At 48.2% G+C, this 25,375-nt stretch overlaps 1 pseudogene; it reads right to left on the bottom strand.

Moving 5' to 3' along the window:
- Window positions 1–23,431: 23,431 nt before the first annotated feature.
- Window positions 23,432–25,156, bottom strand: LOC140218386 (uncharacterized; annotated as a pseudogene).
- Between the last annotated feature and the right edge of the window lie 219 nt (window positions 25,157–25,375).

Genomic DNA, 25,375 nt, shown 5'->3' with positions numbered 1-25,375 from the left:
AATGCATCTTTATCGCGTACACGTCAATTTGACGCGGTGAGTTTGTGCGGTTTTGTGACGTCGCGTGACATGCAGGTAAAGTGGGTGCAGCCCGAAAACTTTTTACCAATAGCCGAGTACTAATGGCGAAAAGGGGTCGAATCAGAAATAACTGTTCTTTTTTTGTCAAATCATGCATAATCAGTGTGTACACATCATATCAGATGGGGAGGTATTGCTGTTTTCGTGACGTCGCGTGATAGACATGTGAAGTGGGGCTGGTCGAAAAAAGTTTTTGACCAATCGCAGAGGGCTGATAGCAGAAATGGGATAGAAAAGTTTGGAATAGTTTTACGTTATAGCGCCCCTGGGTGCTTGTTCGGCCTCTTCTGCCTCCTGACCTGACGAGATCAGTGCCGATTAGTGTGGCCCGGAGCTTCCCGTGCTTTCCGCACATTTCGGCAACACGGCTGAGTGTAGAACATCACATGACAGGCCGATCTGCTTTGCCTGCCACTAAAGTAGACACACGTCTCGTCACTGCCATTGCAGCCGGTAGTTTCTGCCCTCGAATGACTTCGTATGCACTTCTCTCCCGTTCACTAACCCCGCCGCCATTCGCCACGCCGTGCGTCGCAAAGGTGACGTTACTGTGTAGGATCCGCGCTCCTTCCTTTTCTCGCCCTCGTTTTAACGTCACCATGCTCAGTCTCCTTGTGCAGTACAGGGTCAATTTCGTTCGCTTCTGTACCACCGAGCTCCTTCGCCGACATTTTCGCACCACCCGGCACCGGAAAGCTATATAATGAGCGTTTATTGATGGAGATGCATTGACGAACTTGGCAACAAATCTTCGCTTGGCCCACTAAGCGCAACCTCTTGGTTGTTCATGTGGACGACATTACTGTTGACCGACACTGCGACACGCTGATCGTAACTGGAGCGCCACCCTTCGCCGTCAGCTGAAGAAAATTAGTACGCGTGTACCGCACCGATTTGCAAGAGTCGTCGACGGCTGGACATTAGCTATTATTGGCATTTGCCCTGCACGAGTGAACATCAGAGATCGACGTACAGTCGTCCTTTTTAAACACCTACTTGAGCCTGGTTTTCTTCCCGCCATTATCTGCGCCTTGTCGCGCCCGTTTTCGCTGACACCAGTCTCCCGTCTCAAACACGCCTAAGTTGCATTGACTGCACTCACCTGGGCCCTCAAGCTGTGACCCATGTCCGTTTGCGCTTTTCGCATAGTGTGCCTGATGGTGCCTAGGTGGTGAGAACTATCACACACGCTATGCTTACGCACGGTGTAGCCATTTCACACGCAGTTCTTCGATGAGAGGCTACTAAACCTGCCTTCCTCTTGTTAATGTTGCGCTGGCCGCGCAGGTGCTGCCGTTGCGTACGTGACTGCGCCGTACTTGTGCTCTGAAAGTCGTGACCTTCTTTGTAGATGACCCCGTGCCGCTCACGCAACTCCTCGACGCCATCGCATTGTAGTGGTGCCGCCATTCAGAACATGGTTCCGCATGACCTGCCGACTGCTCAAGCTCGGGCCTTCTGCAGCGTTTTTGAAAACTACCGTGATATTTTTGATTTTGACATTCGGCCCGGGGGCTAAATTTCTTCTCTGACCTATCAAATAAATGCTGTTGATGCAAACCCAATTCACTGCCGCTTCTGGCGTATTACTGCGTTAGAATGCCTGGCAATCCAAAAGCAATTCAGAAGGTGCTAGCTAAGCATATCACCGAACCTTCGTGTAGTCGTTGGGCTTTTCCAGTCGTACTCCTGAGAAAAAATGATGGACTGTGGCACTTCTGTGGCAGATTATCTCCACTAGAACAAATTCATAAAAAGTACGTTTACCCTTTGCCACGCTTTGATTACGCTCTAGTTTGTGGCATTTTCTTCTCAATAGAGATCTGAGAACTGACAGACTGCTTTATAAGCACAAGGCCACCACCGAACGGGCGGTGAACTCCCCGTTTCATGGGTTTAAATAGTGGACGAATTTGGGCTACCTGGACCTGATGATTGTTTTTCAGTCTACGTTTGAGACGCATCTAGGTTGTCTATCAGTAATTCTTTATGTTTCGCAGGGCCGCCCTCAAGTTCTCCACGAAGTATCACTTTTGTCTTCACCAAATCAGCGTCCTAGGCCACCATTTGGACGCCACAAGAATAAGACACTATCTGAAGAAAATTCATCCCATAGCGAAGTTATTCCTCACGAATATCATCAAAGCCTTTCGTAGGACTGTGCTCTTACTTCTGCCATTTTGTGCGAGTTTGTGGCCATTGCAGGCCCTTTACCAACCTTTCAAAGAAAGTCGTGTTTACGCGAGGTCGATTTCGCCGGTGCTTCTACGCAGCTCACCACTCTCCCTATCACACCGCCAATGCTAGCCCAGTTTAACCCAACGGCCCCAAACGAGGTCTGAACTAGTGCCAATGGCGACAGCATAAACGCAGTATTAGCCCAACATCAGCGTGGGCACAACAGCGTTATAGCCTACGCCAGATGGCTCCTGTCGGCCTCTGAGAGCAACTATTCGATCACGGAGCCCGCGTTCCTCCTTCTCCGTGGGTATTCTGTAAGTTGTGCTTATTCTTATTCAGGCGCCCCTTCTGGGTGATCACCGATTATTACGCGCTCTGGTAGGTCTCCTCGCTCAAGCACCCGTAGGCCGACAAGCACGCTGAGCTTCACACATGCAAGAGTATACGTACTCATTTATGTACAAGTCGGGCCGCTAGTATCTCGTGAAAAAATCGGCCGCTACTGAGGCAGTTCCCTGCGTTTTATCCCGTCGCAATTGCTTGAAATCAGCGACGAGCAACGCTGCGATTGATCTTTACGAGATCTTATCGACCCGCACCGACCTTTGCCTTGTAATACCCCCGTACGGTTGTTCCTTCTCGAGGATTGGAACTAATACCACCGTACTTATCACCCTGACAGCCCTTACCTTTCCTTCGTCCAACCAACACAACTACACTCGACTGTCGTCCACCAAATTTGTGACTGTCCCATGGCAGGGTACTTTGACGTTTTATGCGCATACGACCACATGCGCCATTGCTTCTTTCGGCCCCGCCTCTGCTGGTCCGTGAGTATTAATGTCGCTGAATGGCAGCCCTGCCAATGCCGGAAAAAGCCCTCTGCGCTGCGTGCCGGGTATTTGCAGCTGATGCACATCCTGCCTGCCCCTTTCTTCCGAGTTGATTTAGAACTTGGCCCATTCCTTATCGCTGCCTCGGGAAAAATTAGGTTGCCGTCGCTACCAATGACGCTACATTGTGCTCAATCATAAGTGCGCTTCCAAGTTGCGCTGCTCACGTTGCCGACGTCCTCCTGTACGACGTTTTTTGGTTCACGGTGCTCCACGATACTCGCTCACTGGCCAAAGTCGTAACTTCCTCCTCATGGTCATTAATGACATGCTGCTCAACCAAACATCAGTTCACCACGTCCGACCTCCCGCAAACCAACAGCCTCACTGAGCGATTCAACTGGACCATTCCGGACATGCTCTCGATATACGTTCGAGCCGACCACCTTGATTTCATTTACCATATAGAATGTTAGCATAGAATTCACTGCGACACGATACTGCAGGGTAGTCGCCATTCTATCTCGTGTACGACGGTGATCTGGACCTACCGTTTAACACGTTGCTGCCTTCGACTGCACCTTCTGCCAGGGTATATGCCTGCCACGTGATCACCCGCGCTGGCCACGCACGGTGGCTCGCCTACGCTCACTTACCATGCCCCAAGGAAAATCAGACTTCTCTGTTACTGCCGGCATCGAGATGCACGTTTTTAGCAGGGTATCTGGTACTTTTTTGGTCATAAATCCATCACCTGTGGCTTTCCGAAAATGTATCGCGTTACACCGCTCTGTACAGCGTGCTGTAACAAGTGATTAGTATGAATTAATCCCTGCAGCTTGATCAGTGTCATCGTTAGCCGCAAGGGACATCGTTCACGTAGCAAGGCTCAAGCCGTACAACACTCCTGCAATCATCATTGTGTCTATGATGCGCGCGGACAATTCTTCTATCGCTGGGGTCATGTTATGGGACTGGCGCAGATCTATGACGCCTCAGCGTGGCTGCAGTGAAGAGGACAACGACGAAGTGGTGTCGTTACTTGACAATCGCCATTCTGCTAGTTTTTACTGATGGACACGCATATATATTTGGGGGGTTGTCAAGAAACCCAGGTCCAAAGCCCGGCTACCCGTTCCCGCTCACACCTACTTCCCCTTCATTGTGATATTCTGGGTTGACGCTGGCATGGCTGGGCTCGGTCATCCGGGTAACTCATTTATGGGAGGCAGCGAGAAGAGGTAGCCACCATGGCCACGATTTATTGAGGCCGGCCAGCCATAGTGCAGCGGCATTTCGGGAGAGGCCGACACCGTGGCCGCCCAGGTCGAGCACGCTTGCATGTTCTGTTCTGGTGTTACCTGCACGTGAGCCCATCTTTTTTGCCTGTTTTGAAGGCGATAGTCACGCCGCTACAGGGCCCCTTTCCTTGTGCGATTGAAATAAAGTCCAATGGTAAAGGCCAGGTAATGTTTGCAGATGGTGCCGTCATTGGTAGTGTTGGATTCCCGCAAGTGGAGAGAGATGTACCAGGCAGCAGCGGCAGTGTAGGTTGTGAGCGAGGCGCAGCCACAGTGATACCATAGTGCGAAATCGCGATCTGCCGGAAGTTTTCGTAAATGCTCGGGCCTGTAGGCGTCGGAGCTCCAAAAGTAGACCACCTGGAAGCTCGGCCGCTTGTGTGAAAATAGCGCAAGGGTTGGGCACCCAAGTTGTTGACGTAGAAGTGATTCTCAAGCTCAAGAAACCAGATGGCAGAGCTCCTCCTGCAAAACTTCTGTAGGCCATGCATCTGCCGAACGTGTGAGCACAGAACATTGGAAGGCTCGCCTGCTGTTGCTTGCGGTGAAATCTGGAATGCCGACAGCATCAAGGTTGCTGTGGTCGGTGGATGCATCGCGAGGGTTGTGCTTGTGGCGTTGCCGTGCCAGGAAGAGTGAAAGTTGCGCCTAGTGGAGCCGGTAGGAAAGCCTCTGAATTCATGATGAGTGAGCTGCCCCTGAACAGAAAGCGGACAGCTTTCGGAAGCATCCAAGAAATGAGAGCAACGGGCTGTAGAGTAACTGAAAGCGCTCCCGTTTGGCCCAGTGAATTCCTGAGAAGGGGTGGTCGCGCCGCTGCCTTTAAGCTTGGGAAAGGCTCACGTACCCTGTAGAGGCTTGGTGATGGGACCGGCGCGTTCTGGCGTTAGGCAAAGGTGGGTGCAGGTGGTGTGGGTCGACAAGACGCGTAATGACGTAACGGTTCAAATGACCAGTGCTATCGTGAGCGAGCGCTTTAGGTGGCGTAATGAGAAAGAACGGCTGCCCGCAAGTCCGCGTAGAAGTCGGGCATGTGGGTGGCAATCAGAGCCTGGAACGCTCTGATAGAACCACGTCGAGAGAGAACTGGCTGTTCAGCTGCATGAACGAGGGTGATGTAGAATCTAGAATGATGCAGCATGTCGATGTAGAATTCCCGGAGACCTTGCAACCGCGGCACATCTAGCGGACCGCGTGGGGCCGCATCACCCTCGCCTTGGATAATGCCGAGAGGGCAGTGGTCAATCACAGCAAAAAGAACAGAAGTAGGGTGCCCGGCTATATTTAAACGCGCAGTACGCATTCCAAGAAAAATCAGCACGCCGCTGCCGGCTACGCGAAGCACTTGTGCAGCTGCTGGGGTGAGAATCTTCCTTAAACGTCTACGCAGGCTCGCACTTATCACAGATACGTGGGCTCCCGTGTCAACGAGTGCTTGGACAGGTACGCCGTCTATTTTAAGATCAATTACGCTTCTTTTTGTGGGCACAGACAAAGGATTTGCTGCAGTAGTAGGCAAAGCAGCACCACCTCTGAGGGCGGCATTTCTTAGTTTTCCGAAAGGGTGCGGCCGAAAGCCACAGGGGACGAAAGGCGGCGTGGTTGCGGCGAATGGGAAGATGGGCGACGTGTTTGAGGTGAACGAGACTGGTGTCCGCACGGCGATGGTGAGCGACCGTACCACGTGTTCCTAGCAGAGTTCACGGCGGTGGTAGACTCGGCGGTGGGCGAAACATTGCGGGCATTTCCATTAAAACGGCTCAGGTTGGTCGATGTGCGAGGTGTTGAGGGCCACGAGCTGCGACATTGTCAGGTGACATGACCAATGTGGCGACATGTGAAACATTATCGGCTGCGCGTCCGCAGTCCTTTACTCAGTCGGGTTGCGATAACGTGGAGAGAAGCGTTGGGGTGTAACGAAAGTAGTAGAAGGTCGTTTGATGGCTCGGTGGTTGGTGACCGCACGGAAAGAATATAGTACAATGTTTTCAAGTTCCTGATGAACAATGGCTTATACAAGAAGAGGAAGCTGTGGGCGCCATCACACCCAGTTCACGTCCAACGATTGGCGCCACGTTCTCCGATGGCGGCGCATGCTGCTGTGCGAGGTGACCTTCACACGTCCACATTGCTGCAGTATTCGGAAGTCTGGCGAATGGTTGCACCACGCTTCTGCTTTTGGCCTGCTCGAATTGTCGGCACACTTTGACGACAGCATCGACTGTAGAACAATTTTGCACATCTGGAGATTAAAGGCGTCATCAGAAATTCCCTTCAGCACGTGCCCGACATTCTCAGCTTCCGTCGTGTCGTGATCGGCTTTACGACAAAGCCCCATCATGTCTTAACTGTACCAGAAATAGGACTCCGTGGGGGATGTCGCACGGGAAGCCAGCTCCTGCTTTGCGACAATTTCACGGCCGGCTGGTTTCCCAAACCTCTCTGTTAACTTCTTTCATTGGTCCCTGCTGGTTAGCTCCTCTTCGTGGTTTCTGTACCACACCTCAGCCGTGCCTCTTCGGTAGAACAAGTTCGCTAGCATAAACGTAGGGTTCCATCTGTTGATTGCACTTACGCAATCGTACATAGCCACCTACTCATCAAAGTCGGCGCCATAGGTCTCGGAGAAAGTTCCAGGATCCTTGGGTTGCACAACGACAACCACACGGGACAGAGACGTGGCTGGCGACGGTGATTTTTGAGGTGGCAACGACGTTGATTCCGCGTGTTTACCGTCATTCGTGGGGACGACGGTGATGCGACGTCCACTGCGGAGCTCCGTTTCCAGCCGTGGTACCTAGCACCTCTACCAATATAATACAGGGTTGTTGGGAGTACTGATATACTGTATTTAGAATATATATACAAGCCGAGTCAATATGGTTAAGATGGCAGACCAGCAACACGCAACAGCCAGCGTCTCGCGATCTTCTTCCTTTCTCGACTTTTATGTTTTTGCGACAATATTTGCATCCAATAGAATACTGCTACAATATCACAATTCACGGTCTGACTCTGTGTTTCCTGGCACACTGGACCAGACGCAGCAAGGCGAGATGAACGTGCGGCCAGGTCAAGCATATGTTTTCCGAATTCCCGCACGTTGTCAGCCATCCCCTATTCCTACATGCCTCGACAGGCCCGTCCGATACTGAACATTATGTCCAAGCAGGCTCATCTGGGGAAAACGCGGCATTCATTTGTTTGGTCCTGAGGGGCAGCGGGTATTCTCCGCTTTCGCAGCGCTCACAATGGCGTCCTGTCCTCGAGCCAAGTTTGCCTTAGCCACGTTGTTAAGGAATATTAGGAGTGCGCGGGTCCTTTGTCATGCTGAATTATTCCGCCGTTCAGTTTTATATTTGCGCGATCAAAGTGTCGGTAATGTGTAACCAGGCGCCCGTTCAAGGTAATCAGCCCTCACGATAGTTAAGGTGACTATCGAGCAGCCTGTAGCAGTAGCCAGTGAAACTGCCCACGACAACGTTGTTAGCATATTCTAGTCGAGGTCCAAAATGCAAATACCAGATTGCGTTGTGAGGTTGCGGAGATATTCAGCTTTTTCTTAGATTTCATGGTCCATAATATTCTGTCCGCGACTGTACGTAGTTCTATGATTCTTTCTCGCCATTTTTTTGTGACGGTGATCTCGGGTTGTCCATTTTTTTACAGTTCGAGTCCACTGGGTTAGCTGTTTGAAGAAGTGGTGAACGCGGCTGCTGAAACTCGGCAGCTTCAAGCTGAAACGGCTGCTGAGGGAGTGAAAAGTAGGCGCCTCCAGCATAGCCGGAGCCTCACGTGAAGGGAGCACGGAGAACGGTGTGGCCCCACAGTCGTAGCCAGCAGGTCTTAGTCCTAACCACTAGCGTCCAGTGACGGCCGGCGCAACCGCTCATTGGTTCATCGTATTCTTCCCAAGTACTAGTTTCCATGTTGAGGTGGTAGCCCCGACATGTCTTCTTCCTCTGGGAATGCTGCAGCACTTGTCCAGGGTGACTTGCGATGATGACACGGCACCCCGCCCGATGGAGAAATTTTGTGTACTGTAGCACTGATCGTGGATGCGCGGACCGTGGATCAGGCAATACCCGACCCGGCAATGTATGCTCGGCGCCGAGGGTCCGAAATCGGGCGGGCTTCTTTGCATCTCTGCATCTGGCTGGCCTCTGTGCAATTTTCGCTTTGGCAGTCCGGTGGAGCGACGATCAAAGTGCTGTTCTTTGCTGCTTACTTGTAGGGCCTGTTTCTCCAATCGCATTCTGCCCACCTGTTAACCTTGCGGCCTGCTAGCTTGCTGCCTGCTGATCAAGGAGCGAGTAACGGACAGCGTACGGCGCAACAACTAAGCTACGAGTGTGGGCCGTCAGCGATAACATCGTCGCTGATGACTGACGGCAGCGGTGATGTCAGGAGCCTGGATGGTTCCAACACCTATAAAACGAAGGACCAAATGATGCTGGAGGGCCGTCTGGTGGAGCGTCGACTAACGTGCTGATCTTTGCTGCTTACTTCTAGGTAAGAGGCGCCTACTTGGTGGGATCGGTCGCTTTTCTTTTTGCTCCGCTGTACTGCACTCCTGTCTCGAACCATGTCGCCGCGAGATTGTACAAAGTGTACAAAGCTGTTTGAAAAAGATCAAGAGTATATCTTGTTCCAAATGCAAGAAAGTATACCACGCGGGCAAATGTTCGGGAATGACTAAAAAGGCTTTCAAAAACATGGCACCACGCGATATCGATGGCTGGATGTGTGATAGTTGAAGACAGCAGGAATCAGAGGAACAAACGTCAGAAACCAGTGATGCGGAACGCGGAGGGGAAGGGAAGGGAGGAAAGAAAAATCAAATGAGTCATGTTACAAAACTGATTGAGTACATTAGCCAAAAGATGGTGGCAGTCTTGGGCCGACTAGAAAAGATGGAAAAAAAAGGTAGACAGACAGTGCACGATAACGGAAGGAATAGAAAAATCTATGGAACTGCTGTCGCATAAATACGACGAAATTATGGCCACCACCGTAAGGCAAGAAAATGACATTGCCGAATTAAAGATAACGTCAGCAGAGCTGATGCGAAATATGGCAGAAAAAGACAATCAAATCGCAAGGCTGAAGGAAAACGTGGAGAGTGCTGAACATTACTCGAGGCGGAAGAACATCGAGATACATGGCGTTCCGTACAAACGGGCGAAAATCTGTATAGGGTTCTAGCGGGGCTTAGCGCCCAGCTGGAAATACAGACAGTCGAACGTCACTCACTGAAGGCCATTCGCAGGCTAAAAGAGAAGATAAGATACCCCCAATCAATGTCAGATTTAGGGAATTGGCTGATTGTGACTTGCGGATTTCGAAGCAATATGCACTCCAGTCTGATGGCATATACATAAACGAAAACTTGACACGAGCGCAAAAGAAGTTGTTTTGGCTGAGCAGACAGAGGGGCAGACAACAGGGCTGTAAATTTGTCTGGATGCGTAATGGCAGAATTTTCGCTAGGTGCAGCGAAGGAAGGCCTGCTATCGTAATTGCAACAAAAAACGATTTGAAAAAAATAAACTAATGGCAGAGTTCATGTCTTTTTCTGAATGGGATTCTCATAGAAATAAGTTTATTAAGACTGAACAGTTAAAGCAGGAGCTAATTTTATTACATATAAACATACGATGCATAAAGAAAAACTGGGACCAGTTATGTGCTTATGTAAACACTTGGCAGACAAGAGAAGATGTAATCGTCTTGACAGAGGTTAATCTCGATGCAACTCGACAGAGCTTTTACAGCCTTGCTGGGGACTCTCGTTACGCTTGGTGTCAAGAAAACAGAAAAGGAGGAGGGGTGGTCGTGGTTGTGAGCGATACTGGTCATATGAAATTCAGATATTCATAGAAAACGCATAAATAATGGTTGTCTCTATTAGCAAGATGGATACAACTTACATTGTATGTGCAATATACAGACCACCTAGCACAAACATTCCTTTATTCCTCGAAGGCCTAACCTCACTTCTAAAAAAATATATGAATGAGAAGCAGCTTATTTTAGCGGGAGATCTAAATGTAGATATAATACTAAACTAAAAGAGGGTAGTTAGAAACATCTTAGACCTACTGGCTGAATTTGGTTTAGTTAACGTTATTATTAACTGTACAAGAGCGGAATTTTCAGGTTGCAAGATAACTACATCATGCATCGAGCACATAATTGTCCGCATAGCAAGCAAAGACTGTTCATCAGGAGTCATTAAATTGAAACTTGCAGACCACTACCTTGTGGCACTAGTAACCATGAAAGAAACTTGTAACCACGAAAACAATGCGAACATCAGACCTAGAATCAGGAACATTCTAGACAACAGGAGTATAGACAAAGCTATTCAGAACACAAACTGGAATGGTATATTACCTCTGCATCACATGAGGCTATATAATAAATTTCTCCAAAAGTTCCACCTCATACACGAGGCGTCATCCAAAGCTATCAAAATAAAGCAAGGAAAAGCGAACAACAATTGGATAACGCAGGATATCATGGAGTTGTGTTACTTAAAGGATAAAGCTTGGCAAAACTGTAGAAAGAACCCTGAAAATGCCGCACTTAGGCAGGAATTACGCATATTACGCAATATTGTAACAGCCAAAACGCCACAGGCAAAAAGAAGATACCTATCCTAGCAGTTTGCGCTAAACAGGAATGATGGAAGAAAAACATGGAAATTGGCAAACACTTTAATGGACCGCGTCAAACAGGCTACGATTGAGGAGGTCATCGATAAAAACTTTCCACAGGAAGAAACAGTCATTTTGTGAACTGTTTTATGAGACTTTCATTCACGCAACAAATAAGCTGCGCATTGCTCATGGTACGAATCGTCTCGAAAATAAGCCAGTACTTTCATGCGCACAGAGAGCGTACCTTCCTGAGATAACAGAAGCTGAGCTATGGAATATAATAGGTAGAATGAAGATGTTCAAACCAACAGGTTTTGATAAGATCCGCGTACGAGATCTGTACTACAACTTTAACAACTAAAAGGTGTGATTCTTAAGATACTGAACAGAATATTAGAAACCGGAATGATGCGCAAGGAAATGAAAATTTTGATAGTGAGACCTGTGTACAAAAGTGGAAAGAGAAGTGACTGCGCGAACTATAGACCGATTTCTATTATACCTGCCCTGGCTCATATTTTGGAAAAGCACGTGGCACCGCTTATGTAGTCTTTCTGCTATAAATGTTCATTAAACAACCTGCCACAATATGGGTTCACAGAGGAGCGGAACACAACTACGTTCTTACAAGAATTCTCGGATTACGTTAACACCGCAATAGAAAACAACCACCTTATGCTAGCATTGTTTTCAGACCTATCAAAGGCATTTGATACTATTGATCACGCCTTATTGTTGCAAAAGCTGGACAACTTAGGTTTCAGGGGCCGATTTCATCAATTCCTTGAGGCATATTTCAGATATAGATCACAGTGTGTTAGGATTGAAAACAAATACAGTGATTTTAAAGCAATAAAATTTGGTGTTCCACAAGGAAGTACTCTGGCCCCATTACTATCTAATATCTACGTCACTGAACTGGGTTTTTTGAATTTAAGATCAAGAATCTTCCAATATGCAGATGACACAGCATTAGCACTAGAACTCACTGATCTAGATCTTGGGTGCAAAGTGTTTCTACACGATGTGTGCAGGGTAATAGACTGGCTGACGCAAAATTCAATATATTTAAAATGGCAGAAAACAAAGCTTATCTGTTTTAGAAACCCACACAAACGAATGCTCCAAAGGGATTCTCTATTTTTACATAACTCAGATTGCGCAACGTGCACATGTAATGCAATACCATTTGTACATGGAATCAAGTATCTCGGAATAATATTTGATGAGCATATAACAGAGAATGATCATGTGCACTATATGTAACAGGCTTAGAGCTGTGTCTGCGATGATGTACAACCTAAGAAGTAGAAATTCGATGTACTTGAGGCGCACCACATACATGGCGCTGACTGAATCTGTTATAACAGTATTACATTCTATGGAACTTGTTCTGATCACATTATGGGAGCCATGATGCTCATAAATAAAAGAATAGTAAACAGTGTAACCTACGGAACGATGCTGCAACAGGTTGACAAGGAGGAACAACAAAATAGGCTTGGCATATTGGAAATGCGTGACCTATTATATTACACTGTGCTCACACGTCATTACTATGCAAAGGATTTCACAGTACCAGCCAAGAAAAATGTTGCCCTAAGAAAGACAGAAATATACATTAAGCCACGATGCTTTACACATAACGGGAAAAAAAATAAGGCGATATTACGTCGCACAGATATTTATTGAACTTAGAGAAGCGTTTGGCAATTTCAAAACTAAACTAAAAATGGCTAAATCAATAAGAAAATGGTGCTCATCTTTGCAGATAAATCACTGATGGCCTCTTGCATAGAGAAGGTTGCTTTCCTGCGTTTGCTCCTTAGATGTTCTGTGAGTTGTGATATGGCTCATTGTCAAGCTAATATGATGTCCTTTATGTATATATTTAGTTTTAATTTTGCTCGAGTTGTACTCACGAAAGCTCATTGTGTCTCTATATGCTTTGTATAATATGCTTAGTATGTACTAGTATGGCCTACTTCATTGTTTTGTGGTACGCATTCGATGATTCACTTTGCTGCCTGTACAACCAACAAGCATGCTGTGCTTAGGTTGAACGGGCAATGAAAATCTATGTACCAAATGAAGATAAATAAATTTTGATTTGGTTTGACATGCTTTGTAGAGCTGGCGCAGCTGCGTTAAAGAATATACTATAGCCTCCGAGTTCTTTAGTCCTTGCAGGAGTAGAAAGGTTCTAAAATTCTTCCGGAATTCTTCCGGAATTCTTCTCTCTGCAACTTTGTTCTCAAAGGTAAACTCTGAAGGAGGCAGAAGGTCCGTCTACCCTTTAAATGCTGTGCTTTAAAGGTGTCTTTAAAGAAATAAAGTCAAAGTGAAAGTGACACTAGGTATAGAGAAGGCAAGTAATCTCGAGAACAGCGGCTGCTTGGAGTAATGCAGCCAGGTTACGATGTCGACCTGCTTGTTTGATGAAAACGATGCCTCGATATCACCGCCGCCGTGGCCGGTGACTCCCGGATCTCGACATCCGCCTTGCAGGAGCTAACAACGCAGCTCACCACAGGTTATCGTGTGGAAGTCTTCATACTGTGCCGCCGAGAGCCTTAGCTGCTCCTCTAGCTGATGTCGACACCGTCGCATTGGTGACTTCTACGGGCCAACGGTGCCTTTATCCAAATGGAGGCATGGATTTCGAGGCGGCGCCCATGGTCCCGCGTCAGGCAGAGAAGGAGCAAGCTGAAGGACTTATTGTCGCCCGCGAAAGGTGCATCTCGCGCCCCGAAATCTTGTCGGAGGCCTTTGTAGGAGTCGCTACCTCCTGACGAACGTGCGCAACGACACCCTGCGCGACCGTGGTCCGTTACGGAAATCTGCCAGGGCCCAACATATGGCGCTAGTCTGGGGGGCGGTGCGGCCAAATGCTATTCGGTAGGCCTCTGTCCTGACTTCCAGCGTCCAAACAGAGCATGCGCTACCACCCGAAGTTCATCTTGCTCTTCTCGGCGTGCACAACACGATAAGAGAACTGATAGAGACGCACCTGGTGAGCCAGACTGAACGGTTAGCGCTCACGGAGCCGAGAAGAGCTGTCCCGCGGCACCTTGGCCAACCGTTGCTACTAAACGAGACGGCACGGAAGGAACGCATAGCTTCCAAAATTCGCGAGCGTGTCTACATCGCACCTGTACCTGGGAACATGCATGCCGAACACAACAGAGACCATCGACGCTCTCGCGCGGGAGCATCACAAACAAAGTAAGCCAACTCTCAACTTTCACCACACGCGGCACACGGATGCGGCCAGGTACAACGACAGAGACGCACACACCATCAGCGTCGTGGACTACGCCCTCCGTGAGATCGGCGCGACAACGACACAGCGCATCGACACCACAGGAGCTGAAGAGGCAGCCATAGCCATAGCTATGGTTACGGACCCCCGAAAAACACATCACGATAATGACGTACTCGCACGAAGCATGTCATAAATGTTAGTATGTACCGAACGGCGATATCCATTTTAAGTGCCTCTACCCTTCCTGAAATGGCAATAATAGTATGGACACGCGGACATGATTCTCTCGCTGGGAATCTGAAGGGCCACGCCTCTACTCGAGCGCACATTCACTGAGCCTCAGAGCGAGACAAACGTGGCGGGGAGAGTTCGGAACTAATCCCAAAACAATTTCATGCCATACTTCAACGCTACAGAATACAGAGCCGGAAATATCCACCGCACGAGTCCCTCCCGCGCGCCCAAGCAGTTTCGTGGATGCAGCTACAAAACACCTTTCTGCACCTCACACTGTATCACGCCATGTATCCCACGCAATACGCGTAGCAATGTCCAGATTGCAATTCTCCGGTGACTCCCTACCATGCCACTTGAGCGTGCCAGCTTATGAGTGCCAACCTTACAATCGAACATCCAACCACACAGCAGCGGGCAACATCGTTGTCTAGCGTCTACTCGATCTGATCCTGAGAGCGCGCCGGACGGCAGCGGCTCATGGGGTCTTGCACGGAGGACTCCACCGACGCTCAGGGCCGGTCGATGGACATTGCAGTTCCCCAGTATTTTAACAAATATTTCCTGTCGCTCTCTCTTCTCTAGTACTAGCTTCAAAGTCGTGGATCACAGTGGCGTTTCCTTCCGTGCGAAAGCTTCAAGTGGTTTCTTTCCATCCACGTAGTTAGACCCATCAGTAGCCATCTGCAGCCGTCCTAAACAAGAGCTTGTCTTGTATGAGCAACTTGATATCGTTAGCATACAGTAAACAAACTACAGAGACGCGAATCTCTTCGCGATAACCACAAGATCTCTTATGAGACAAAGATCATAGCGCTATGGGTTATGGGGTAAAATGTCCGCGTTGGAGGAAATGAGAAAAGAAAGAAACTTGTCAGTGTAAGCCAAGAGTAACAAGCTTCGACCTTCGACGCCGGTGCTCGCGCCCTAAGAGCCAACACACAGAGAGGAAAGCCATCAGCCAATGTAAAACACCACTTACGAACGAAAAGCTTTGCGAATTCCGCGCCTGTTCGCTACAGTATCCCGATGTGAAACCAGAAACGCTGCCTAGATGCTCTCATTGCAAGAAATGTACGCCTTCAAGTGCATAATTCGATTAATAAAGCGAATAGCTGTCTAGAAGCGTTCGTCTATTCGTTGACAAAAATCTTGAATGACTACTGCCCATATTGTTTCTCAATTTACGCCATTGTAGTTTTATTACCAGTTAAATCCGTTCTGCTAAAATGCCGTCTTACTGATAAAGAGACTCTAATGGAGCTTCCTACGAAGGCCAGTTGTATAATATAATAATATAAAAATTTATCAGCCTTCCTTTTAGAAAATCTAAAATTTTCTACTTGAAGTAGGCAAAACATTGTTCTGCATATATTTGGGTCATGCAGTGCAGTATGGCTTTTCCTATTTAGCTTAGGCCAGCCAGTATGGGGTGATGTTCTGTAGTTCGTTCTTCTTTATTTAAACGTGAGTATATTACGAATGTATTGAAAACTGAAGGTTAGGGATTCCGACTACTTTGATATTTCATCCATTTATATTTCATTTTCAATATGGCATGCAGCATTAAATAATGAAGGCCAACCAGTGTACCTCAGGGCTGGTAAGAAGCGCCAAAGCGATGCTCAGCCTTCGCTTCATTCCACCAGAAAGTTCATGAGGAAACGCGCGTGCCTTCTCAGAAAGGCGCACAGACTGCAACAGATTTTCTATTATTTTGGGCAATAAGCTAATTTCCAGTCCTTTCATCTGAAAAAAAAGAAAGAGAAAACGTTGGTGACACATCATAAGTGCTACATATGAAGTCATGATTTTTACTCATTCGAGCAGAAAATTTCAAAAGAGCTGTGTGTAGTTCGTATCGCAGTTTGGTGTTTTAATTATTCCGGTGGAATAATTAAAAATGCTGCGGCCAATTTCATTATTTGCAATTGCTGTGTGGCCTAGTGCAGGATATGCATGGTATGCCAAAATCCCAAGAATTATATTCTTCAAAATCAATATATTTAGGAAAATATTGCTGACCAAACTGTGCGCTTTGATCTGCCATTTTACACAGGACCTTACTGCTAAGCTTTCTTACAAGTGATCTGTGAATGCAGCTGATCATTGGCAAGTGCGTTCTTAGTTCCTTATTCAGATGACAAACCGGTTTTCCACAAACTTCTTATCGACTATACCACAGTGGGCGTCATGCTTCATTTTCATGTTCACATACCAGAAGTACCATCGCGTTTGAGCCCTTTCGGACATGCTATATTCGTCTTGCTTTAGTAAATTAAATAGATCCCGTAAAGTTCCTACTTATTTACTTAGGCATACACAAATGTTGTCGGCCATTTTATTTCGTACAGCAAGACAGGCCCTTCTACTCGTTTTACAATTCTGCAAAGGTGGAATTTCCCAGTTATGAAGCATTAATCTGAAATGTTCCATGAAGGAGAAACGGGGACTCAGGGAAATGACCTTCCATTTGGTTGCAGTCACAGCAATGCTATGTAGTATGGGTGTGTGAATAATCGATGTTTTCTGAAAGGAAACGAATATCGTTCTTTTGTCGAGTGTTGCCTAGTATTTTCGCAAATGTGTATACTTTTTCAATAGTCTCCGAATGCTTCGAATTGCAGGCTGTGCAGTGTAGAAATGTAAATAGACGCACATTAAAGCAAACATCAATTATGCGAACACTCTAGGCACATTTCTGCCGCCATCGCCGGCAATGCCGTGATGTGCCGTATGAAGAACAAGTGCGGTAACACTGTCGCCTCGTGCCGTATGCTGTATGTGCGAGTGAAAGCGTGCGAGGGTGAGCCGACGATGGTGGCTCGATATCACGGGCGCAAGGGAGGAGACAGGAGAGAGGCGCCGCCTTCCGTCGCGCGCGAGGCACCGGAGGGAGGAGGGCACTTCTACTCCGACGGCGGCTGCATGCGTCACGCCCTCGCGTGCTCTATATTGAAATCGAGCTGCGATGGGCACAGCGTATCATTCCGACCGATTAGTTCGAGTTGTGTTCTCGCCGCATGGCTCGCGTTGAAGCGACAGGCAGCACGAAAGTTAATCCCCTTGTTGCAGCGGCGCTTTCTCACTCCAGCGTTTTGACAACGAGCGTGCGTGGTCATACAGTGAGTGGTGTTTATGTTTAATTGTTCGCGCGGGGCACTATCTTTGTTAACCTAATAAGAGAATGCACTCAAATTTGTACGGCCGTTAAACTATCACACTTATACCCCTGTCATACGGGAAGATTTATTTCCATTTGAATCGAATGGCATTCGCATATAATCCCACTGATCGGGATTTACACGGCAAAATTTAATGTCATTCGAATAGAATGACATTTGTCGTCGAATGAGTTAGGGGAACTCATTCGCATTCGATTTCGAAGCGAATCTATATCCCTGACCTCAGATACACAACAGCGACACGCAACGCGAAAAAAATAATGCGTGCATCAGCAAAGTCAAAAAGTGTTTTTTAGACTTATGAAAAGGAATGATTATTTTTGCCGCGATGATATTTTCACCACGGGCTGTGCTCAAGCGCTATTACTCTTTGCTTCAGGAGTCTGTCACGGCGGTCGGCCATATTAGATGTGTTGATCGAAGTGCTTTTAGTTGTGAATAATAGGCGTCAAAATGTTTTCGTCCGTTTTACAAGTACTCGAAAAGTTCTTAAACGCGTTTAATAGGCACAAAATTTCTTTGAATTTCACAAATTTTGTTCCAGATCGTGATTGCTATCATTTGCGAATGCCATTATATTTTACTGTGTAGCACCGCAAGAGACCGAATGGCATTCGATGCATCGAATGCCATTCCATTCGAATGACATTGAATGTTCCGGTGTGACAGGAGCATTAGTTCGCACAGCTTTGCACTAATTTGCTGTTGTAATTGATGCTTCACCTTTCGGGTGAAACTGCTACTTTCTTTATCTATACCAGACTCATTCGCATTAAAATTTCGATACACCATTGCGTTGGCTGTGCCTATTGAATGGGACTATTTTATCGTTGTTACAATTCTGTTCACATGAATTGGACTCACATGCTCGATTGCGAGATAAATTCATATTGTTACGGGGATGTTGCGAGTATAAGACGATATTTACAATTGTATATACAAGCAGAGTCGATTGATTGATTGATTGAGTAACTTTTATTTTACAGTCCTGCAGAACGCGTATTAGCACGTCGCGGGCCGTTCCCACGTCGGGACCGACAGGCCTAGCCTGCCAGCCGCATCGTGGGCCTGCTGGACAGCCCAACGTTGCTCAGCCAGGAGTGGGTTGCGGAGGGCCGCCTCCCACCTAGCTGAGTTGAGGTCAGGGCTTGCTATAGAGATACATCCCCACAGCATGTGCGAAAGTGTTGATATTTCCCCGCAAGCAGGGCACGCGTCATCAGTGTAAATCTCCGGATATATCGCATGTCGATGGGGTGAAAAAAATGGCTGACTAGTAACAACAGGCAGCAGCCAGCGTCTCGCGATCTTCTTCTTCCTCTCTCTTCCTTCATCCTACCGTAACAGCACTTCTGGGCAAAGAACTGCGAAGAATGGTAGGCGAAGAACTGCGAACGAAGTATGGCTTCAGCCGCGCATAATGCACGATGTCAACAGGCGGCGGATTTGAGGAAGTGCGAAACTGTAACGGCTCGATCTCGTAACTGACGTCGTTAACTTGACGTAGGGCTTCATAAGGCCCTGTGTAGCGAGAGAGAAGCTTCTGGGAGAGGCCGACCAGGCGACATGGTGACCAAAGCAGAATCCAAGCACCTGGGGTGAAGTGTACATCGCGATGGCACTGGTCGTAACGCTCTTTTTGCATATGCTGCGAGGCTAATAAGCGAGATGGGGCGACTTGACGCGCCATGTGAGCGCAATTGATGGCTTCTCGAGCGTACTCAGTAGCAACGCGGAGCACAGAAGGTAGGATGATGTCAAACGGCAAAGTGAGGTCGCGACCATACACAAGATAAAAGGATGAATATCCTGCGGTAGTATGTCGGGACGAGTTATACGCGAATGCCACGTAGGCCAGCGTGGCGGCCCAGTCGCGGCGATCGTTGGAAACGTACATCGACAGCATCTCTGTGAGTGTTCGGTTGAGACGGTCCGTAAGACCGTTCGTTGGTGGGTGGTAGGCGGTGGGCAGCTTGTGCTCAGTGGAACAAGAGCGAAGGAGGTTGTCCAAAACTCGAGACAAGAACGAGCGGCCGCGGTCTGCAAGTAACTGTCGAGGTGCACCGTGCTGGAGAATGACGTTGTGAAGGAGAAAATCGGCGACGTCAGTTGCGCAACTAGACGGCAACGCCTTTGTTATCGCGTAGCGTGTTTTGTAATCTGTAGCGACGGTGACCCACTTATTCCCTCTAGTCGTTGTCGGAAGAGGGCCAAGCAGGTCAAGGCCTACGCGAAAGAACGGTTCAGATGGAACTTCAACTGGATGGAGTCGTCCGAGAGGTGGCAGGGGTGGTTTCTACGGCGCTGACACAATTCGCAAGTTGCGACACAACGACGCATTGAGCCGTAGAGACCCGGCCGGAAGAACCGGCGTCGTACGCGGTCGTATGTGCGCAAAACATCAAGGTGTCCCGCCATCTGTGCATCGTGAAGTTGTTCGAGAGCAACAAATCGCAGATGACCAGGAAGGACAAAGAGCAAGCCAGGGCCGTCAGGGTTTATATTGCGGCGGTAGAGGATGCCGTCATGCAGCACTTACACGCGGCACGTGCCGTCGGTTCTGCTAGATTGTACTTCGGCGATGATGGACTGTAAGGATGCGTATCGTTGTTGTTCAGCACGCATGTCAGTCATGTCAGTCAAAGGCATCACGCAGGTCATCGGATCATGCGCAACACGATCGGGAAGATCCACGGGGTGACGCGAGAGGCAGTCAGCGTCCTTGTGCAGACGTCCAGATTTATAGTCGACAATAAATGAAAATTCCTGCAGCCACAGAGTCCAGCGACCAAGACGACCTGTGTGGTCCCGGAGGGAAGTGTTAGAGTTGTAGGACGATCCCAGCGCTGACATCGAGTTGTTAGAATTGGGGGCTGTTAGGATCAGTTGTCAAGATTGGAGTCGGGCATGAATTAGAAGGCAGCTGGCCCATGCCATCGTCCAACTTATCCATGCTGAGGACGTCGGGAAGGACTGCTTCTCATCGAGAACGAGGAATATTGGTTTATTTACAGCATCTACATAAGGACGTTGCAGTTCATCAGTCTAGCATGACTGCGAGAGAAAGTGCACTGAGTGGCCGCACAACAGCCGTTTATAAACACTCGGTCCTCCCTCGGTCCCAAGGTGAGCGAAATGTTCGACCAGTCATCGTAAACAAGTCGCCCCTCTGTGCGAGGGATAACCACACACACGTCCACAGGTTCACGGTCCTCAACCGAGGTTAGACGGACTTCGTAGAACTCGGGGCTACGTTAGGAAAGGCGCCTTTTATTCCCCAAACTGACCCTCGCAGTGCGGCCGCCTGTTGGCCATTGTCTTGAGTCTTGAACGGCGCGTGGGAATGGGCCCCGAACTACGCTCCCTCGGGGACTCCCTTGTTCACAGCAGACCAGATCGGCGGTGGCGGGTTCAGGCACAAAGCCTGCTTCGTCGAACTCATCCTGGCTCAAGGACAGAGAGTCGAGGGTGCGCGTATTGTTCTCCCCACACAGTCGACTTAGTCACGCCGTGGCGAGAGGTTTGCGGTGGCGTTCCAGGAAAAGTTTACGCCACTGTCGCAACTGGCGGTCAAAACTTGCATATCAGTGGGCCATTCTTAACAGCGCCTTCATGGCCCGGAAAATCTCGAGTGTCCAGCGCTGACAACCGCTGGGCAGGAAGAGAACGGCTGGTGGCCATGGGGTGATGCCTTGGCTCGCAGTGACCACTTGTGTAATGATGTCACCGCCCCAAAACATCCAACAAGGACAGGCAACTGCAAAACGAACCCCACAACACGGCTCTGCGCCTAGATGACGTACCTTGGATCTCACTATAGACTCGCTAGGCTTCAAAGAAAATATGTGCAGAAACAAAAAATGCTGCATTTCGCTATGTCAATTATTGAAGCAATTTCGTGCTGACAAATTCAGCAATCATGGACGGATTCCTGTTAAATGAGAGGGGATCTTCTTGGCTTAACAACATTACCAATAGTAACCATAAAATTTGGGCGGGACCCTTACACGCAGTATTCAAATTAGCCTGCTCAAACCATCCGCATTGCTATGCAACTTTCCCTTCTTATATCTAACGGAGAAGTTGAACTCTTGGAGAGTGAGACTCCATCCAAGCAAGCGGCCATTCTGGTGCGGCATTTGACTGAGCCACGTCAGAGGACAGTGGCCGGTCTCGAAGATGAACTTCGCTCCGTAGAAGTAACACGATAACTTCTGGGCGGCCCAAACTAAACAAACGCATTCTTTTTATGAAGCGCTGTAGGCTTCCTCTCTTAAATTTAGTTTATGGCTGGCATAGAGGATAGGATGCTCCTCGTTATCGTCGCCGACCTGAATGAGTACCACGCCCATACCTCTGTCGCTTGCGTCGCATTGAAGTAATTATTCCTTTGTGTAGTCTGGCGCGCGAAGCACAGGACGAGAAACCAATAGCGTTTTAAAACTTTGGAAAGCGTTCTCTTCGTCCTCATCCCAGTGTACGCTACTGAAAGCTCCCTTTCGGAGGGTATCCGTTAATGGATTTGCATTTGCGAGCAATTCGGAATGTACCGTTGATAGAACCCCACAAGTCCCAAAAATGAACGAAGGTCTGTTTTCGTGCGCGGCTGAGAAAATTCGCCAATTGTAGCTATTTTCAGCTCGGCCGGCCGTCTCGTGCCCTGGCCGGCAACATGGCCCAGATAAGTAGCCTGCGAGCAGCCAAATCTACACTTTTCCGCTTTCATTGTTAAGCCGGCTTCCCTCAACCGTGAGAACACCTGTTTGAGATGCGATACATGTTGTTCCCAGCTGTCCGAAAAAATAGCTACATCATCAAAATATGGCAAGGCGAACTCCTGCAAGTCTTTCAGGACAATATCCATTAACTTAGAGAAGCTAAACGGCGCGTTCTTCTGCCGGAAGCTGAGTGCGAGAGGGCGAAGAGTGCCTACACGTGAGATGAATGCAGCATAGCGGCACGAACTTTCTGAAAGGGGAACTTGCCAGTACCCCCGCAGGAGATCTATAGTTGAAATGTACTTAGCAGCGCTAACTCTTTCAATTCGTTCCTCAATGTTGGGTATCGGGTACACCTGATCTCTAGTGGTGGCATTTAACTTTTTCTGGTCAACACACGGACGAGGGTCCTTGTTAGGGGTTTCGACCATCATTAGCGGTGACATGTAGTCGCTCTCAGCGGGCTCAATAACTCCCAACTCTAGCATGCGCTGTCTCTCTGCATCCGTAATTTCTCTTCTTCTTAGAGACATCCTGTAAGGCTTCGATCTTACGGGTTCGGTTGATGTCAGCTCTATTTCATGCGTTATTAGTTCGGTTTTACCTGGCCGATCGCTGAACTTGTCGAGATATTCCCCTAACACCCCTTTTGGCTCATCTAGCTGCTCGGCTCTTATAGCGTGCGAGCTTACCGAATGGTTTACTACTACTGATATGTCATGCTGCCTTGAACTGTAGGGGCGCAGAGGCTCTGTCAGGCATTTTGCCTTTACCTCTGCCCCCTACACGGAGAGAATCCGTGAAACAAACAATAAACAATAAAGAAACTACTTCTTCTAGGACGATTTCAGAGTTGGAGGTCACCCTATACTCCTAAAAGTTGGTACTATTACAATCCTGTTCCTTGATGGTATAGTTAACGACTCCGCTCTGCTCTATATACGACTTCATCAAATTGCAGTGATATATCCTTAGCTCCTTCCTGCGACCAGGCATTTTCAGAGCATAGTTAGTATCTGAAAGTTTGAGCAACACTTTAAGGGACCATCCCAGTGAACTTCAAGCTTGTTCTTTCTTGAAGATTTGAGGATCATTACCTGGTCTCCGGCGTTAAACGTACGAAGCCTCGCATTCTTGTCGTAGGAGAATTCGGCGTTCTTTTGTGCCACTCCCATGTTCTTTTCGACTAGTTCTTGGGTAGCGCTTAGCCGTTCCAGCAGATTTAGCACGTATTCAACCACTGTTCGACTCCCTGCTTTTTCCTCCCACATCTCTCAACATTCTTAGTGGAGAACGGAGTGTCCTCCCATACAGCAGTTCTGCTGACGCGAACCCTTTCGCTTCATGTGGAACCGTTAGCAAGGCAAAGTTGCCGGCCGACAGTTCTCCCAGTTCTTCTTCGACTCGTAACAGAGCGCGCGCAAGACTCGCTTAAGCACTGAATGCCACCTTTCTACACTGTTTGACTGAGGGTGATAGACGCAACTGTGTACTAACTTTACCCCGCCCTTTTGCAAGAATGTGGAAGTCAGTGCGCTGGTGAATACTGACCCTTGATCCACCTGAATTTCGGCTGGAAACCCAACCCGTGCAAATACTGTCAAAGGCGCGTTTACTACTTCGGTGGAGCTGAGCTCTTTCCGAGCGATTGCTTCTGGAAACTTTGTAACCGGACACAGCATGGTAAACAAGTACCTGTAACCCGATTTTGTTTTTGGTTGAGGCCCTACCGTGTCTATCACAATTCGTCTGAAAGGTTCTGTTATTAAGGGCACTAACTTTAGTGGAGCTTTCCATGTCTCTCGTGGTTTACCCGAGCGTTGGCAGGCGTCGCATAATCTTACAAAGTTTTCTACGCCTTTGCAACAGCCAGGCCAGTAGTATTCCATAAGCAATCTTTCCTCTGGTTTGTTTATGCCTAGGTGGCAGCACCACCCATTTCCATGACACAGACTCAAAAGGTCCTCCCTGTACTTAGTAGGTACGACTAACTGATCTAAAATCCTACCCTTTCGATCTCTGTAATGCCGATACAACAATCCTCCTCTCTCATGTATCGTCACGTTGCGGCTAGCAATGCCTTCTTTAGCTGTGTGCTGTAGTTTAGCTAAGCTCTCATCATTCTTTTGCTCGGCTGCCAGTGACTATCTATCCACACGTAAGGGCTGGTCAAAGTTCTTTGAGGCCGGTGATAATAACGACCCGGTGTCACTTGCGATTGCGTCAGGTTGCTTTTCCTGCAGGCTTGAACTTTTACACTCTAGTGATACGCTCTCATTGAGCTCATCAGCTGGCAGGCTTTCGTCAACTGTTCTTTTGTCCCTCGGGCTTAGCTCGGATTCGGGTATTGAAGTTATCCCTTTTCCTGCTTTCGCTGGAGCAGCTAGTGCCTTTTCAGCCGAAAGCGACGCGATTTTACGAGCTTGGCCTCCGGTCAATGCCTGTACTATGCTCTCTCCCAGTTTAAGCCCCTTTTCACGCAGTAGCCGGTTCGAACGATTCGAAAAAATGTAAGGGTACTGCTCTGACAAAAATTTGGAAACTGCAGCCGCGGTCACTAGCACCCCAAATGATCCACTGATTTTGATTTTGGCCATGGGCAGACACACGCTGTGTTCTTCTACATCCTGTTTGATCCATGCTACTTCTCCGGTGAAGTCATTTACCATCACGTAAGAGGGATGGACAGTGTTCATCGTGGCGGCACTGTCTCTAAGCACCCGGCGTGGTTTGCCATTAACTTGCAGGTCGTGAAGATATGGGCTTAAAAGTTCCACATTCTCGTCTTTTTAATCCACGTAGGAGAAAACTACGCTAGGCTTCTCGCAGTTTATAGCTATGTGTCCCAGTTTGTGGCATTTATAACAGCGGATGGGTCTGAAAGATTCGAATTTTCTTTTCTGCTCTTTTGGTAG

The sequence above is a fragment of the Dermacentor andersoni genome, chromosome 5 (assembly GCF_023375885.2).
Source record: "Dermacentor andersoni chromosome 5, qqDerAnde1_hic_scaffold, whole genome shotgun sequence".
NCBI classification, from domain to species: Eukaryota; Metazoa; Arthropoda; class Arachnida; order Ixodida; family Ixodidae; genus Dermacentor; species Dermacentor andersoni.
This window is presented reverse-complemented; position numbering and strand designations above follow the sequence as displayed.